At 43.9% G+C, this 17,518-nt stretch overlaps 1 long non-coding RNA gene across 1 annotated transcript; it reads left to right on the plus strand.

Annotated features, from left to right (window-relative positions):
• Positions 1-3,949: 3,949 nt before the first annotated feature.
• On the plus strand, positions 3,950-17,475 carry LOC116968970. The gene is made up of 3 exons (XR_004410576.1): positions 3,950-3,964; positions 5,691-5,692; positions 17,357-17,475. It is a non-coding gene; the product is annotated as an uncharacterized LOC116968970 (long non-coding RNA).
• Positions 17,476-17,518: the final 43 nt, after the last annotated feature.

Below are 17,518 nucleotides of genomic sequence, written 5' to 3' on the forward strand. Positions count from 1 at the left end.
AAGAAACATTAAAAAAATAGGTGCAGGAGTAGGCCATTCGATCCTTCGAGCCAGCACCGCAATTCAAGATGAGCATAGCTGATCATCCAAGATCAGTACCCTGTTCCGGCTTTTCCCCGATGCAATGGTATGATATTTTCCTGATTCGGGAGTCGCTTCATTCACAGGGCGATAGACAGGGTTAATATTATGGATTTTAACGCTGGGAAATCCCAAATATAATCTATACTCTGTGGCGTCACGTGAAGGCCAGTCCACTTACGGTGGAACACTATTATTGTTCCTTAACTGCGGAAGAGGGATTGACGAGCATCATTATTTGCTCACATCATTTTCTTACACTAAAATGGATGTGCATCATTAACCATTCGCTGCGGACCATAAAGGTATGTAGTTGGTGTTACTGAATAATTCAATGTTGTTCTTTAGACTGGGTATTGAGTAATGAGGAAGGGTTAGTTAGCAGTCTTGTTGTACGTGCCCCCTTGGGCAAGAGTGACCATAATATGGTTGAGTTCTTCATTAGGATGGAGAGTGACATTGTTAATTCAGAAACAATGGTTCTGAACTTAAAGAAAGGTAACTTTGAGGGTATGAGACGTGAATTGGCCAAGATTGACTGGCAATTAATTCTGGAAGACATTTAAAGACTGCATGGATGAACTACAAAAATTGTTCATCCCAGTTTGGCAAAAGAATAAATCAGGGAAGGTAGTACATCCGTGGATAACAAGGGAAATCAGGAATAGTATCAAAGCGAAGGATGATGCGTACAAATTAGCCAGAAAAGGCAGCATACCGGAGGACTGGGAGAAATTCAGAGACCAGCAGAGGAGGACAAAGGGCTTAATTAGGAAAGGAAAAATAGATTATGAAAGAAAACTGGCAGGGAACATAAAAGCTGACTGCAAAAGTTTTTATAGATATGTGAAAAGAAAGAGATTAGTTAAAACAAATGTAGGTCCCTTGCAGTCAGAAACAGGTGAGTTGATCATGGGGAACAAGGATATGGCGGACCAATTGAATAACTACTTTGGTTCCGTCTTCACTAAGGAAGACATAAATAATCTGCCGGAAATAGCAGGGGACCGCGGGTCAAAGGAGTTGTAGGAATTGAGTGAAATCCAGGTTAGCCGGGAAGTGGTGTTGGGTAAATTGAATGGATTAAAGGCCGATAAATCCCCAGGGCCAGATAGGCTGCATCCCAGAGTACTTAAGGAAGTAGCTCCAGAAATAGTGGATGCATTAGTAATAATCTTTCAAAACTCTTTAGATTCTGGAGTAGTTCCTGAGGATTGGCGGGTAGCAAACGTAACCCCACTTTTTAAGAAGGGAGGGAGAGAGCAAACGGGGAATTACAGACCAGTTAGTCTAACATCGGTAGTGGGGAAACTACTAGAGTCAGTTGTTAAAGATGGGATAGCAGCACATTTGGAAAGTGGTGAAATCATGGGACAAAGTCAGCATGGATTTACAAAAGGTAAATCATGTCTGACGAATCTTATAGAATTTTTCGAGGATGTAACTAGTAGCGTGGATAGGGGAGAACCAGTGGATGTGGTGTATCTGGCCTTCCAGAAGGCTTTCGACAAGGTCCCACATAAGAGATTAGTATACAAACTTAAAGCACACGGCATTGGGGGTTCAGTATTGATGTGGATAGAGAACTGGCTGGCAAACAGGAAGCAAAGAGTAGGAGTAAACGGGTCATAGAAACATAGAAACATAGAAATTAGGTGCAGGAGTAGGCCATTCGGCCCTTCGAGCCTGCACCGCCATTCAATATGATCATGGCTGATCATCCAACTCAGTATCCCGTACCTGCCTTCTCTCCATACCCTCTGATCCCCTTAGCCACAAGGGCCACATATAACTCCCTCTTAAATATAGCCAATGAACTGGCCTCGACTACCCTCTGTGGCAGGGAGTTCCAGAGATTCACCACTCTCTGTGTGAAAAAAAAGGTCATTTTCGCAATGGCAGGCAGTGACTAGTGGGGTACCGCAAGGCTCAGTGCTGGGACCCCAGCTATTTACAATATATATTAATGATCTGGATGAGGGAATTGAAGGCAATATCTCCAAGTTTGCGGATGACACTAAGCTGGGGGGCAGTGTTTGCTGTGAGGAGGATGGTAGGAGACTGCAAGGTGACTTGGATAGGCTGGGTGAGTGGGCAAATGTTTGGCAGATGCAGTATAATGTGGATAAATGTGAGGTTATCCATTTTGGTGGCAAAAACAGGAAAGCAGACTATTACCTTAATGGTGGCCGACTAGGAAAAGGGGAGATGCAGCGAGACCTGGGTGTCATGGTACACAAGTCATTGAAAGTAGGCATGCAGGTGCAGCAGGCAGTGAAGAAAGCGAATGGTATGTTAGCTTTCATAGCAAAAGGATTTGAGTATAGGAGCAGGGAGGTTCTACTGCAGTTGTACAGGGTCTTGGTGAGACCACACCTGGAGTATTGCGTACAGTTTTGGTCTCCAAATCTGAGGAAGGACATTATTGTCATAGATGGATTGCAGAGAAGGTTCACCAGACTGATTCCTGGGATGTCAGGACTGTCTTATGAAGAAAGACTGGATAGACTTGGTTTATACTCTCTAGAATTTAGGAGATTGAGAGGGGATCTTATAGAAACTTACAAAATTCTTAAGGGGTTGGACAGGCTAGATGCAGGAAGATTGTTCCCGATGTTGGGGAAGTCCAGGACCAGGGGTCACAGCTTAAGGATAAGGGGGAAATCCTTTAAAACCGAGATGAGAAGAACTTTTTTTCACACAGAGAGTGGTGAATCTCTGGAACTCTCTGCCACAGAGGGTAGTCGAGGCCAGTTCATTGGCTATATTTAAGAGGGAGTTAGATGTGGCCCTTGTGGCTAAGGGGATCAGAGGGTATGGCGAGAAGGCAGGTACGGGATACTGAGTTGGATGATCAGCCATGATCATATTGAATGGCGGTGCAGGCTCGAAGGGCCGAAGGGCCTACTCCTGCACCTAATTTCTATGTTTCTATGTTTCTTTCATATCACCGCACAGTCCAAGCGATCTCCTAGCAAGTAACGTGGTTAGATAGTTAGATTTTTGAATTAGATTACTTATTTTGTGACCGATACATATTTCATACAAACAGCAAAAAGGCAAAAGTTTGTTGTAAATTTGAAAGGAAAAAAAAACACGTCACGATACATATCGGTAAATATTCAGCAAGTGATCGAATTAACGGATCAGAATAAATAACTAGGTGTTTGGCAGCCCGTGGGAAAGGTACCCGCGGGTTCCACAATGGGAAATGTCTCTCCCCCCCACCACCCCCCCCCCCCGCACCCCCACAGACACACACACAAACTGGGTTCGTCAGCCCGTGTCCCACATATCGATCCACTAGAGGCTACCCCGCCCTCCTGATATAAACAATTGACCATTTATCCACTTAAGTTCTCATAATCGCTTCTGCCTTTGTCGCCCACACAAAATGCTGGAGCAAAATGAACGGTTCAAGCAGTATCTGTGCACGAAAACTATCGGCGAGGTTTCGGTCAGGGACCATTCGGTCTGAAGTGGCGTCACCCATTGCTTCCCGAAACGTCACCCATTCCTTCTCTCCAGAGATGCTGCCCGTCCCTCTGAGTTACTGACGCTTTTTATGTCACCCTTCTTCCGACCCCGTGCTTTGCCACGAAACCTCGCCTATCCATAAACTTCCACAGATGCTGCGTACCCGTCTCATTTAATAAAACGTTTCATGTTTAGCTTGAGATTGCAGCATCAACAGTTTATAAGTTGATGTTGTAGGAGCAGAATTAGGTCATTCGGTCCATCAAGTCTACTCTGCCATTCATTCATGGCTGATCGATCTTACCCTCTCACCCCCGTTCTCTTGCCTTCACTCCATAGCCCCTGACACCATTACTTTTTTTTTTAGTTTTTAGTGAGTCCTGTTTTTTTGTTTGTAGGGGATATGGTCTTTTAATGTGGGGGGGTAGGTGTTACTTTATTTATAGGTCCCTACCTGGTCGGTGTGGCAGCCTTTTTTCCGGGCTGCCCGTCGACCCGTCCTCGTGGCCTACCAGCGGGCTTGGAGCGCCGTTTCTTGGCGGGAACCACCCAGCACCTCGGCCTGGGTGGCGGCACTGCATTGGAGCGCTGGAGCGGAGCGGAGCGGAGCGGGCGATGCCTTGCCTGGGTCGCCGCGCTGGAGCTCTGGCGAGCTGGACCGCCGTGAGCAACATCTCCGGGCTGCGGGTTTGCGGAGCGGAGAGGCGGCGTGCGGAGAGACGGCGTGCGTAGAGGCGGCAAGGCGGCAGTGAGGAGAGCGGGCGCCGACTTTTTCATCTGGAGCCTGGGAGCGCCAAACCGGCGCGGCCTTGTCGGCTTCGGCAGCCGCGGGCTCCAACCAAGAAGCGGCCGTTCCAAGTGGCCCAGCCGCCGAAAGGACTCTCCCGACGCCGGGGCAAGACCACCCGGTGAGAACGGCCAGGGACATCGGGCCTCCGTAGAGGCAACTGCGGTGGCCTCAATAGGCCTGACTTTGGGTGAACATGGGGTGGGGACTGGACATTGTGCCTTCCCCCACAGTGCTACCCACTGTGGGGGGATGATTTTTTTTGTCTAATTGTAGTCCTGTAGGTCTGTGTCCAAGATGGCTGCCGTGAAGAGAGAGTGGACGCTGGCACGATTTGGTTGCCGCTGCTCTCTCTTCACACTGTGTTTTTGATTTTCTGTTTTTGGATTGAATTCTGTTTTTAATTTGTGTCACTGTGATGTCTTTAATTACTTGTTTTACTCCGATTATATGTTTTTATTCCGATTACTATGTAAGGTGTCCTTGAGATGTATGAAAGGCGCCCATTAAATAAAATTTATTATTATTATTATTACTAATCAAGAATCTGTCAGTCCCCGTTCCAAGTTACCTGAGTCTACCTTTGGCCTTACTCGGACTGCGTACAGCTCTGTGAACCTTGTTGCACTCTTTCTGTCTGCAGGGTCAACTATTTCAGCGCTGGCCCGCATTGGAGCCTGTTGCTCTCCTGCTCAATACAACGCATTTTCACTTCCTTTCATGCTGTAGCTGGGATCCACGAGTCTGAATGTGTCGGATGCAAATGGTAAGTCGTGGAAATACACTGCATCTACATGAGAATCTCCAACCAAAGATGCTTCAGAAAGAAACAGTGAAGAGGACAGTCTACAATCCTATGATATTAGTGATGTATTTTGATATTTCAGGTGACTCACAGCCACCATTATCCTTCCGATTCCCACCTGTCCACCCAAATGCTCTGCCAAGTGTCATCTATTTCATCCCCTGCCTCTTCCACAGATTTGCCAGGACGACGCAGTTACCACCATGGTTTTATTTCCAGTCAATGGCGTTCTGCTGAGTTTTGGTTGCTTTTGTTTTTTTGCGTAGTTGACATGAAGTCACAGGAAGTGGTGGCGCGTCACAGCTGCGGTCTTCAAGGCAGTTATGCTGACGATTCTTAGAAACCTTTGGGGAGGAGGACGAGATCAAGCGTATGAACCATGTCCAGGCGCAATAATTAGGGAGATGATCACTGCCTTCCTGTCATTGGCCGCCTCGCCCTGCAGATGTGTTCTGTTGAGCCACCGGGACCGGAGACACAGAGCGGGGAGCTTTTTTACTATAATACAATACAAATTTATTGTCATTTGACCCTCAAAAGAAGTTCAAACGAAATTTGGTTTCTGCAGTCATACAACAAGAAAAGAACCAAGACACACAAACAACACAATTTACACAAACATCAATTTCAGTGAATCTCCTCCTCACTGTAATGGAAGTCAAAGTCCTGTATCTCCCCTGTGTTCAATTATTCTCCCGATGTTAATGCCCCCGGCGGGCGATGGCAAGTCCCGCGGCCGTTAAGGCCGCGCCGGGCGATGTAAAGCCCCGCTCCGGGTATTAATGTTGGAGCCCCCGGCAGTCGATGGCAAGTCCTGCGCCGGGCGATGTAAGGCCCTGCTCCGGGACCTAATGCTGGCGCTCCCGGCGGGCGATGGTATGACCGCGGTCGCTAAAGGTGCGCCGGGCGATGCAAGGCCCCGCACCGGGTCACTCTCAACTCCGCAACTCGGGCGGGAGAAGTTGGCCGTTGCGGGAGCTCCCGATGTCACCGTCCACCGGACCTGCGGCTGGAGCCTCCGTGCACCGTAGTCGGGTCGCAGCCACGCGCCACCACAGCTCTTCACGCACCGAGGCGGGCCAGCCCCACGATGGGAAGTCCGCAGGCTCCGCGACTGAAGCCCCCAGGTTGTTCCGATTGGAGGCCGCTCCACGGTGCTAGGCCCCAACGACAACAGAGTACCAACAGAGAAAAGTTCGGGTCACCCGTACAGGGAAGATATTTAAAAGTCCCCCCCCCCCCACACACACACACAAATAAACACGGCTAAGAACAATATAAAACCACAACAAACTATACATTTAACGGTACAGAAATTAAAAAAGACAGACGGACTGCAGGAGTCTTGCAGTCAGTTCTCAGTCACCAGCCCCAGCACAATGCAGGCCGACATCAGGATGCACAGATTGAAGTCAAACATTCCATCTACCAACAACGTATTGAGAAAATCATCTGAAATGAGTTGGTGAAAAGTATCAGCTATTCGAACAGAGTGGGAGCCGCCAGAGACTGACGACCACTTTAGACCCTCTAACCCCACACCCTCTCCTCCCCCTCGAGCCTGTAGCGCTCGTCGACACTCTCCGACATTTCTCGCCCTGTTTTCATGCCCGAAGACCACGCTCTCTCCTTTCCCTCAAGAGGGAGGGTGGGTGCCAAGTCCACCATTGGCGGGCAGCTTAAGGATATATTCTTACTTTAACCCGTTCAATCGTTTCCACGTTAATTCGGGTAGATGACGTGTTAGAGTTTGCTTCATTGCTTCAGTCACACGTTGATGAACTGTCTGCTCGTCGTGTGCTCTTTGGTGCATCTGCGGCATCAACAGCGGGAGAGACTCCAGTTTCCTCAGACCACCAACATACGATCCAGGTCAACACGCACGGGTCGTCAAAATACTTAAAAAGGCTACTCGAAATGGTGCGCCTATTGGCCATTAAACACCAATTTAATCTTCGCAGATCTATTTGACCTGGATTATCGACCATAGTGACATTTCATCCCTGAAGCACCATCGCCGTCCTCCCCCTTGCAAACTCCAACTCGGTTCTCCAACCTCATGTTCCATTCGTGGCCTTGTCCGTGCAATTCAAAATATGTGCATGTTTTTCCCCACATCTGTCTGAACGTCTTTGGCCTGGTTTACATTCATGCCACAGACAGAAGCTCCCCTGAAGTCCTTCGGTTAGTTGGCCCAGCGTGAACCTAAAATAAAGAACAGTCCAGGATTGGAAGAAATACCGCCCACCATGTCTGCGTCGATCATGATGCCAACACCTATGATCTTATCTGCGTGCATACGATGTGTGCACCTCCATTGTATGCCTGTTCATGTGCGGCTAAATTGTTCCTGAATGTTGCCATCGGATCTACAGCTACCGCCTCCCCAAGGCGCGCATCCAGCACCTAAAGGAGAACTGTACTGGAAAATCTAATTAAAACTCTCCTCCATTCACTTTATAACCATTCCATTTAGCAATTAACATTTCATCCTCTTGCTTATACTATATGCATAAAATGCCTTGGACTTTTCCAGTACAGTTCTCCTTTAGGTGCTGGATGTCCGGCATAATGCCAGACTTCATCATACTTGCCTGGAAACGTCCATGGCTTTTTTGTTTAAATTATTTCTTTATATTCGGCTGCTTACCTTTCCTCACTTTACATATGCTTCATTGTTGATTAAGGCTACAATACTTCTTATCATCCAAGGTTTACAATCTTGCAATCGTGTCCTCATTCCAACTTGGTTCTTAACTCTAATTATCTGGCTTTCAAATGATTCCCACCAATCAGACGAGGATGCACTGAAAAGGCCAGTTCAACCGGTGTTGCAGCGGTAGAGTTGCTGCCTCACAGCCCTTGCCACGCAGGAGTCTCGGGTTCGATCCCGAACACTGGTGCTGTCTGTACGAGGTTTGTACGTTTTCCCCGTCACCGCTTCTCGGAGAACTTCGGTTTCCTCCCACGCTCCAAAAGCGTACAGTTTTGCCGGTTGATTGGCTTGGTACACGTGTACATTATCCCGAATATTATCCCGAATATTGTTAATGTGTGGGATCGCTGGTCAGTGCGGCGTCGGTGTGCGGAAGGCCTGTTTCTGTGCTGTATCTCTAAACTAAACTACATCTAAACCTAATTTCTCCAGTTCATGGCTGATAATAATGTGATCACCGTTTCACCACGATAGGTTTTATCCAGATTCATTTTTATTACGTATCAAATTATGATAATTGTCCGCAATACGCAAATCCATTGAAATTTGATCACAAGATCAGAATTATTACTAATATATTTTAGTGCTGCCCTATCCCTCGTTTGGCTGTTTACATATTATTTCAAGAATCATTAGAGAGGCATCTAACAAATTGTGTGCAATCTGAGCTTCACTCTATAAGTGAGTTCCAGTCAATATTGCCAATGTTAAAATCACCAATTACAATAGCCCTTTTAATTGAACCTCTTTCCGTGATCTGCCCGCATATTTCCAGGAAGCCTATAACGTAACTCCATCTGTAGTTAATGTGACTTTCTTTTCTTGTGTTCGAGCCATACGGCTCGGTTGGATGAGCCTTCAAAGATGCCCCCGCATAGCAGCAATGACATTGCTCCTCATCCCTACTGAAAATCCCCAGCTAACTTTCCTCCTTCTCGAAAACGTTTAAAACACGGTACAAAATCCAAATGGTTGATTGGAAGAACCCCTTATTCAACGTGATGGTAACGCTTTGAAGAACAGGCTCTTGCACCTTCTTACAAATGGTAACAACGCGCTCACAGCGTCGCCAGAGTTGTATGTGTGTATTTGGTGGCATTATCTTCACTGCTTCCTGTAGGCCTCGTATCACAGTTGGATGTTCTGATGTAAGGTGCGGTGGAAGATTGCAACCTTCACGTGGTCCGTCCTGTTTCGACGAATGCAATTAACCCGGTGTGCTAAATCAAATAAGATCAAATAGAACAAGTTGTCCTGCACCTTTAGGTTGTGCACGCCATTCGAAGGAAGAAGATGTGACGTCAATAACGTGAAACGCTTAAGACAGGAAAATACAGATGTTGTGATCTTGAGCAAAAGAACAAACTGCTGGACGAATACAGCGGCTCCGGCTGCTTCTCTGTACATTCATGTTCAGAAGTGATAGAGCAGAATTGGGCCATTCAGCCCATCACGTCTACTCCGACATTCGATCATGTCTGATCAATCTTCCCACCATAACTCCATTCTCCTGCATTCTCCACATAACCCCGTAGAAACCAATAATCTATCCATGTCTGCCTTAAAAATGTCGATTGACTTGACCTCCGCATTCCATGGATTCACCACCCTCCGCTGAAGAAATTCCTCCACAGCTTCTTCATAAAGGAACGTCATTTTATTCTGAGGCTATAACATCTGTTTCTGGCCTCTCGCACTTGTTGAAACAATAGACAATAGTCAATAGACAATAGACAATAGATGCGGGAGCAGGTCATTCGGCCCTTCGAGCTTGCTCCGCCATACAATGTGATCATGGCTGATCACCCACAAACAGTACTCCATTCCTGCCTTCTCCCCCATACACGCTCACTCCGTCGTCTTCAAGAGCCCTATCTAGCTCTCTCTTGAAAGTTTCCAGAGAACCGGCCTCCACCGCCTTCTGAGGCAGAGAATTCCACAGACTCACAACTCTTTGTGCGTGTTCATCTCCGTTCAAAATGAGTTACCTCTTATTCATAAACTATGGCCCCTGGGTCTGGACTGCCGTAACATTGGCAACACGTTTCCTGCCTCTAGCGTATCCAAACACTTAATAATCTTATAGGTTTCAATAAGATCGCCCCTCTTCCTTCTAAATTTCAGAATATACAAGCCCTGCCGCTACATTCCCTCAGCAAATAACTGTCTCGCCATCCCGGGAATTAACATTCCTATCCACATCCACTTTATCCAGGCGCTTCACTGTTCGGTAAGTTTCAATGAGGTCCCCCGAAGGGACCCCCCCCCCCCCCATCCTTCTAATCTACAGCGAGTAGACGTCCAGTGCCGTCAAACACTCATCGTATGTTAATCCATTAATTACTGGGATCATTCTAATTCCTGGAATCATTCTCATGATGCTCGTTCGGACCGTCTCCAGCGCCAGCACACAGTTTCACTGATATAACCATATAACCATATAACCATATAACAATTACAGCACGGAAACAGGCATCTCGACCCTTCTAGTCCGTGCCGAACACATAAACTCCCCTAGTCCCATATACCTGCGCTCAGACCATAACCCTCCATTCCTTTCCCATCCATATAACTATCCAATTTATTTTTAAATGATAAAAACGAACCTGCCTCCACCACCTTCACTGGAAGCTCATTCCACACAGCTACCACTCTCTGAGTAAAGAAGTTCCCCCTCATGTTACCCCTAAACTTCAGTCCCTTAATTCTCAAGTCATGTCCCCTTGTTTGAATCTTACCTACTCTCAGTGGGAAAAGCTTTTCCACGTCAACTCTGTCTATCCCTCTCATCATTTTAAAAACCTCTATCAAGTCCCCCCTTAATCTTCTGCGCTCCAAAGAATAAAGCCCTAACTTGTTCAACCTTTCTCTGTAACTTAGTTGCTGAAACCCAGGCAACATTCTAGTAAATCTCCTCTGTACTCTCTCTAATTTGTTGACATCCTTCCTATAATTAGGCGACCAAAATTGTACACCATACTCCAGAATTGGAGTCAATGCCTTGTACAATTTTAACATTACATCCCAACTTCTATACTCAATGCTCTGATTTATAAAGGCCAGCACACCAAAAGCTTTCTTTACCACCCTATCTACATGAGATTCCACTTTCAGGGAACTGTGCACAGTTATTCCCAGATCCCTCTGTTCACCTACATTCTTCAATTCCCTACCATTTACCATGTACGTCCTATTTTGATTTGTCCTGCCAAGATGTAGCACCTCACACTTATCAGCATTAAACTCCATCTGCCATCTTTCAGCCCACTCTTCCAACTGGCATAAATCTCTCTGTAGACTTTGAAACTCTACTTCATTACCCGCAACCCCATCTATCTTAGTATCATCTGCATACTTACTAATCCAATTTACCACACCATCGTCCAGATCATTGATGTACATGACAAACAACAGTGGACCCAACACAGATCCCTGTGGCACCCCACTCGTCACTGGCCTCCAACCTGACAAACAACCATCCACCATTACTCTCTGGCATCTGCCATTCAGCCACTGTTGAAGCCATCTTGCTACTCCACCATTAATACCCAACCATTGAACCTTCTTAACCAACCTTCCATGAGGAACCTTGTCAAAGGCCTTACTGAAGTCCATATACACAACATCCACTGCTTTACCCTCATCAATTTCCCGAGTAACATCTTCAAAAAATTGAAGAAGATTAGTTAAACATGACCTTCCAGGCACAAATCCATGTTGACTGTTCCTAATCAGACCCTGTTTATCCAGATGCTTATATATATTATCTCTAAGTATTCTTTCCATTAATTTGCCCACCACTGACGTCAAACTAACAGGTCTATAATTGCTAGGTTTACTCTTAGACCCCTTTTTAAACAATGGAACAACATGCGCAGTACGCCAATCCTCCGGCACTATTCCCGTTTCTCATGACATTTGAAATATTTCTGCCATAGCCCCTGCTATTTCTACACTAACTTCCCTCAATGTCCTAGGGAATATCCTGTCCGGACCTGGAGACTTATCCACTTTTATATTTCTCAAAAGTGTCAGTACTTCCTCTTCTTTGATCCTCATAGTTTCCATAGCTACTCTACTTGTTTCCCTTACCTCACATAATTCAATATCCTTCTCCTTGGTGAATACCGAAGAAAAGAAACTGTTCAATATCTCCCCCATCTCTTTTGGCTCTGCAGATAGTTGGCCACTCTGACTCTCTAATGGACCAATTTTATCCCTTGTTATCCTTTTGCTATTAATATAGCGGTAGAAACCCCTCGGATTTACTTTTACCTTACTTGCCAAAGCAACCTCATATCTTCTTTTAGCTTTTCTAATTTCTTTCTTAAGATTATTTTTACATTCTTTATACTCCTCAAGCACCTCATTTACTCCATGCTGCCTATAACTATTGTAGATCTCCCTCTTTTTCCGAACCAAGTGTCCAATTTCCCTTGAAAACCATGGCTCTTTACAATTTTGTATGTGGCCCAAAATTCCTCACAATACTCTAAATGCGGTCTGACGAGCGCCGTATAAAGCCTGACCATGTCCCCTATGTTTTTTATTCTAATCCTCTCGAAATAAATGCTCTCGTTGTGTTTTCCTTCGTTACTACAGTTTCGACTTGCAAATTAACTTTTTCGGAATCATGCACGGGCATTTTCAAGTCCCATTACGCCTCCACTTTTCGAAATATCTTCCCATTTAGTAAATAGTCTATGTCTGTATTTCTACTTCCAAAGTGCATGCCTCCACACTTGCTACGTTGTATTGCATCTTGCATGCCTCTGTCTACTCGCCCAACCTGCCCACGTGCATCAATAAAGTACCTGCTTACTCTACACGACATGCCCCTGCACATATCTTTGTATCATGTGCAAACTTAGCCACAAAGCCTTCAATTCCCTCATCCAAATCATTGATATACAACGTGGAGTAGCGGCCCCAGCACCGACTCCTGCAGAACTCCACGAGTCACTGGCAGCCAACCAGAACAAGTTCCCTTTATGGCAAATCTATGCCTTCTGCCATCGAGCCAACCTGCTGACTCATGCTAGTATCTTCCCTTTGATACATTAAGATTTCATCTTTTTTAACAGCCTCGCGTATGGCATCTTATCAACGGCTTCATGGAAATCTAGGTAAACAACATTCGCAGACTCTCCTTTGTCTGTTCTGGAATTTACATCCTCAAAGAATTCCGACAGATTCGTCAGACCATGCTGCCTTTGACCTATCTTATCATTATTCTAGGTACTCATACACAGCATCCTTTAGGTTGATCTAAAATCGTATCAACCATTGAAGTCAGGCTGTGTTTTCTACTCTTCCTGTTTGTTCCCTTCTTGAGCAGCATATTTCTAATCTTCTGCAAGCCGTTTAACTAGCGATTCTTGAACGATCACTGCGCATCACATCGCAATCCATGCGGCCATCTCTTTCAGAACCATAGATTGCAGTCCATCAGGTCCAGGTGACATATTCACCTTCAGACCTTTCAGTTTCCCAAGCACCATCTCCTTAGTATTAGCCATTCTACTAACTTCCATCCCCTGACTCCCTTCAATTTCAGGCACGTTGCTGGCGATTTCTACTGTGATGCAAAAAGGGTATTCAATTCCTCTGCCATTGCTGCGTTCACACTTCTCCAGCATCATTTTCCAGCGGTCCAACGTCCACCCTGACCTCTTTCTCATTATTTATATATTTGAACATCTAGTGCTATCCTCTTTTATATAATTGGCGCCTTATCTTCGAATTTCATAATTTTTCTCCATATTTCCTTTTTTAGTTACTTTGTTGTTTATTTAAAAAAATATCAAATTCTCTACTTTCACGCTCATCTTTGCAATGTTTTTGCCTTCTCTTTTATTTTAGTGCCGGATTTGAGTTATCTTGTCAGCCACGATCGCTTCATTCTGCCTCTAGAATCGTTCTTCCTCTTTGGGCTGTAAAGATCCTTTCGTTATATTCCCAGAAATTACTACATTTCTATTCCACATGGGTTCTTCCTCGGATTCCTTTCCATTCAAATTTGGCCAGCTAATACTTCATGTCCAGTGTAATACCAATCGCTCCGATTTCATCTTCTCCATCTCAAATTGCAGATTGAATATTATCATATGATGATCGCAACCAGTTCATTACACATATTCATAATTACCTAATCTCTGTTTGCTCCACTACAAATCCATCCTCGAAAAAAACATCTCAGGGCCCTAATAAAATGTGTTGGGAATAGTCAGATGACGTTTCAGTTCGGGAACCTTCCACAGGCACCTACTACAGGGTAATTTATTTCAAGTTGAAATCTTATTACACTCTACACGTGTCGCCCGATCTGATGAAGAATTCAGGACATTCTGTGATGTTTATGTCAAACATAATCAAACTATCAACACATGCCGGGTGTTTTTACTTTTTGCGTTTGAAATATAATGAATCATCGGCACGTAAAGCAGAACTACACTTAACGAGAAGAGTACAACGGCGAAGATGCCCAGATGAATATACTGTCGTGTCCGAAGAGGGCTTTGGATTTGATCGGCTTCAACTCCACCACATGAGTTTTACAAGTTGTTTAACTGAATAATTGACCTTTGAATTCGAACTAAGCAAATCGTGGTGTCATGATCCTTCCCTTCCATATGCCTATAATTGTGATCAATAGCGGTAAATATTTCCGAGTTAGTTCTGCTAATACACTCCAAAAACAAACCAACCGATGCCTTGCTCGGTTGCACAATAGTTTCAGCTAAAGGGTCGGTAATATGTCCGCGGCCTCATACATATGATTTTGCATAAAGCATTCCTCCACCAAGGGATAAGTGATATTATTTCACAGTACGGAAATAAATGTGTTTGTTCAAGAGACTGTCAATAACACCTGGGTTCCGCCACTCCCCTATCTCACTGGAGAGTTGGCGCGAGTATTAATGAGCATCTGAACCGCGCTATTTGCTCATTGTCCGCCCGAACATAACGCCGTCACAGGAACTCTTCCAGAATGGGACGTGCTCCAATTCTGTACGTCACTGAAATCATCTATCCGACCCTGGCGGTGTTTGGTATCCCCGGTAAGCTGTATTTCAGTCGCTTAATGTGGTGTTGGTCTGATTCATCGTGACAGACCACGATTGCTTTCGCAGCCCTTTTGCGCGATGTCCTGCACTTAGCAGTAACCCGCTGTGCTATGAAGAAAGCGAAATCATCTGCATACGCATGGCCGTAGCACCACCAAGCATAAATGGATAGATATGGAACAGTTTAGTAGAAACATCGGGCAGACCTCTAAAGCGTAGATAAAACGAGATTTTAAAGCATCGTTGTAAATGGGTGGGCGGGGGGGATATGGGGTGTGGTAAACTGGAACCTGACTTTCCAGATCATCGGTTTATTCAGGGAAACAATGAAACAGTTTTCATAAACTCAACTGTTTCATTATTTCAATGATTAAACCGATGATCCCAGACCAGAATGGAAATTGAACGGTGAGCTCGGGACAGCGACGCTGGAGGAGGAAATAGGAATTGCAGGATATAAGCAGAAAGAGGGGTTTACAATGAGAGGAAGAACATTATGTTGGAAGGCATTGCTGGAGTAACTCAGAGGATCACGCAGCATCTCTGGAGGACATGGATAGACGTTGTTTTTGCTTCTTTTATATAATATTTTTATTAGAAGCGATGCATATCGTAATCCAAACCAATAATAATTTGTTTAACGATTACATATTATTAATATCGAGGTTCCCGGGGTCCCAGCTATCATAATAGCTGGTGTCCTCATTGATCAATTACGTATTAACACTGCTTCTAATTGTTTATTTGTATTCATAGAGAGGAAAGAAAATAAGAACATATAAAAAAAATAGAGTAAATTATCAATATGAATAATACATCTTAGGAGATGGGTCCGTAGGTTAAAAAATGTAACTATTCATCTAATCCTGGATTCAACTTTCAGTCAGGCTTCCGTGCTGGACCATTCTACCCCTTCAAATAATTTATAAATGGAGACCATATTTTAGTAAATAATTCTGGTTTGTGAATTAAGACAAGTCTATTTGTTTTTCAAATGTAAGGTCTCCGACATCTCCATAATCCACATTTTAATTGTTGGGTTTTTCCAAAATTTTAATAATACTTTTTTCACAATTATTATAGTATAATCAAGGAAATGTATTTGGCTTGTTATAAGTTTTACGCATTGTTCTGATATTCCCAATATCATTAATTTGGAATCAGGGTCCAATTGAATATTAACAAATTCGGAAATAATTTAAAAAATATCCGTCCTGATTGTCATTAATTTTTATACAATTTACAAAAGTATGGGTTAAATCAGCCACTGAATATTGACATTTGTTACATATAGGGGAGATATTAGGAAAAATTCTATTTAGTTTTGGTTCGGAAGAATGCAGTCTATGTAATACTTTAAATTGCATTAAAGAATGCCTGACATTTAACGAGCATTGATGTATGTGTTGTAGACTTTCATCCCAAATATATTTCGTAATAGATTGAGCTAATTCATTTTCCCATGCTTGTCAATATAATTCCGACGACGGGATCTCACTATCTAAAAGAGTATTATAAATGTAAGATATTAATTTAACTGTATTAGGATGTTTATTCAAACATTCATCAAGAATATCTGGCTCTCTAGTTCTATAGTCTTCTGTATGTGATTTAACATAATCTTTAAGCTGTAAATATCATATAACCATATAACCATATAACAATTACAGCACGGAAACAGGCCATCTCGCCCGTTCTAGTCCGTGCCGAACACGTATTCGCCTCTAGTCCCATATACCTGCGCTCAGACCATAACCCTCCATTCCTTTCCCGTCCATATAACTATCCAATTTATTTTTAAATGATAAAAACGAACCTGCCTCCACCACCTTCACTGGAAGCTCATTCCACACAGCCACCACTCTCTGAGTAAAGAAGTTCCCCCTCATGTTACCCCTAAACTTCTGTCCCTTAATTCTCAAGTCATGTCCCCTTGTTTGAATCTTCCCTACTCTCAGAGGGAAAAGCTTATCCACATCAACTCTGTCTATCCCTCTCATCATTTTAAAGACCTCTATCAAGTCCCCCCTTAACCTTCTGCGCTCCAAAGAATAAAGCCCTAACTTGTTCAACCTTTCTCTGTAACTTAGTTGCTGAAACCCAGGCAACATTCTAGTAAATAAATAAATAAATTCTAAAAAAATATTTGAATGTAATCCATAATTCTGTTGAAACTCCAGAAATGAAAGGAAAACACCGTTTCTATAAAGATATCACACATTTTTAATTCCGTATTTTTCCATTGTTCAAAACCTTTATCCAACACAGAAGGTTTAAATGAAGGATTATTTACAAATGGGAAGAGAAAGTGAGAAATTATCCAATTTTAACGCATTTTTTAATTGTTTCCAAATTCGTTTCCCACTGTATATTATAGGGTTGTCATTACAAGTTGTTTTATACCGTTTTGTGGGAGCTAACAGCATCGGGCCAATTTCAAAATGCAGGCAATCCTCATTTTCCATCTTTAACCAGTCTGGTTGCTGATCCATATCTTCCAACCAAAAGTTCATATTTTTAATATTCACTGCCCAAAAGTAAAATAAAAAAATGGGTAAAACTAATCCTCCTTTCATCTTGTATTT

Source organism: Amblyraja radiata, chromosome 49, assembly GCF_010909765.2.
Source record: "Amblyraja radiata isolate CabotCenter1 chromosome 49, sAmbRad1.1.pri, whole genome shotgun sequence".
NCBI lineage: Eukaryota > Metazoa > Chordata > Chondrichthyes > Rajiformes > Rajidae > Amblyraja > Amblyraja radiata.